The following is a 2,179-nucleotide window of genomic DNA, read 5'->3' on the forward strand; positions in this document are numbered from 1 at the left end:
TTGATTCTTCCCAGCCATGAGCATGGTATGTTTTTCCATTTGTTAACATTTTCAGCTATTTCTTTCCTTAGAGTTTCATAGTTCTCTTTATAAAGATCTTTCACATCCTTTGTTAGGTAAACTCCTAAATATTTCATCTTCTTTGGCACTACTGTGAATGGGATAGAGTGCTTGGCTGCTGTTGGTATATATAAAGGCTACAGATTTATGAGTGTTGATTTTGTAACCTGAGACACTGCTATATTCCTTGATCACTTATATGAGTTTTGTAGTAGAATCCCTGGTGTTTTCCAGATATATGATCATGTCATCTGTGAAAAATGAAAGTTTAATCTCTTTTGACCCTATATGGATGCCCTTAATCACCTTTTCTTCCCTAATTGCGATGACTAAAACTTCCATTACAATATTAAAGAGCAGTGGAGACAATGGGCACCCTTGCCTAGTTCCTGATCTGAGTGGAAATGATTTCAGTTTAATTCCATTCAATACAATATTGGCTGTAGGTTTGCTGTAGATGGCCTCTCTCAGTTATTTCTTCCTTCTTAATCTCAAACTTTTAATTTCCTTTTCTTATTGCATTAAAACTAGGACTTCTGGTATGATACTTAACAGGAGTAGTGCGAGGACAGCTATTACTTTTTATATAAGACAATGGAATCTACTCTTTGAGGCTTTTTATTTTATTTTTTTTTAGTTTTTTGAGACAGAGTTTCACTATGTCACTCTCGGTAGTGTGCCATGGCATCACAGCTTACAGCAACCTCTAGTTCTTGGGCTTAAGCGATTCTCTTGCCTCAGCCTTCCACGTAGCTGGGACTATGGGTGCCTGCCACATGCCTGGCTATTTTTGTTGTTGGTGGTGTAGTTGTCATTGTTGTTTTAGCAGGCTCGGGCTGGGTTCACATCCTCCAGCCCCGGTGAATGTGGTAGGTGCCGTAACAATTGCACTTCAGGCACCGAGTCCTATTTTCTCTCTGTTTAAAGCTGATGTTTATTTTCTGCCAGCCTTATTTCCATATTGTTTAAGAGCTTGTGGAAGAACAATGAAAGACCAGTCAGTGGTGGCTCCTACCCACACAGCAGCCTGAGCAGTGGGAACTGCAGACCAGTCTCCCTGGCAGGCTGGGCACTCCAGTCTTCAGTGGGGACTGGCAGAGTAGGCACAGAAGGCACCAATCTGCAACAAACTCAGGAGCTGGAGCCGTCTATTCACCCTGAACTTCCTCCTTGGTCATAGCTTTCTTGGCAGCATTCCACTCTTTCTTTTCAATCTCTTGAAGATCTCAATAGAAGTAGAGAGCAGACATGGCCTCCCGCGGGTGTTCACGGGAGATGATGCCAGACATCTACTACATCAGAGGCAGGTAATATAAGGTGCCTCTGTGAAAGGCTAATGGTCAGCCCTGGGATCAGTAACCACTAGAAGACACTAGTGGTCTGAATTCTGCCTGGACCTGGTTAGTGAAGGTTCTGGGAGTGAAGTGGTTTTGGGGCAGCAGCAAAGTTCAGCACAGCTCTCTGACCAGTATTCCTGGAGGATGCGACACTGACAGCTGCAGGGTTTTCAATGGCAACAATGACTCGAGTTGCCAACAGAAGCTTCTCCCAGGTCCTCTTCAGATTTATGATGGAGATGCTTAGGTGAGGGCAGAAGGATTTCACACTTGAGCTAGTTGATACAAATGGAAATTCTTCTAAAATGTTGTGAGTATTTGGCAGTGAGAACTATCAAACGCCAGTCATAGAGGGAAGCTCTCTACTGGTGTTAGTGAAAATCCTGCCTTTAAGGTAGCGTACTTCCGACACTCAGAAGTTCATTGGCCAAGGCTGACCTTCACTCTAAGCTTTAACAGTGTGCAGTGAGGCTTCTTTTAAATGAAGACAACAGGATCTACATAATAAGGCTCTTTTGAGGCTAAAGGGATTAGTACATGTAGAGTATCTAGATGAGACCTGGGTAAATGAAGAAATACATTACTGAGCGCTTCCTCTGCCTAAATGACCTCTTGACTTGGCAGTGACTTCTTCACCACCACACATTTCATGCAGGATACTCAGGTCAGGTGAGAGAGCTGGGATTTGGGGGACAGGAGATTCAGGTCTAATAAGTTGTCCTCACCAATAGGTTCCTGGCCAAACGTAAGCATCAAGCCTCATAAGGCCAGGAAATGAGAGT

General features: G+C 43.4%; 1 non-coding gene across 1 annotated transcript; it reads right to left on the bottom strand.

Annotated features, from left to right (window-relative positions):
- Nucleotides 1-1,711: 1,711 nt before the first annotated feature.
- On the bottom strand, nt 1,712-1,864 carry LOC111725662. The gene has a single exon (XR_002773675.1). It is a non-coding gene; the product is annotated as a small nucleolar RNA SNORA62/SNORA6 family (small nucleolar RNA).
- Between the last annotated feature and the right edge of the window lie 315 nt (nt 1,865-2,179).

Source organism: Otolemur garnettii, unplaced genomic scaffold (assembly GCF_000181295.1).
Source record: "Otolemur garnettii isolate 467f Iridium unplaced genomic scaffold, OtoGar3 scaffold00045, whole genome shotgun sequence".
Lineage (NCBI taxonomy): Eukaryota > Metazoa > Chordata > Mammalia > Primates > Galagidae > Otolemur > Otolemur garnettii.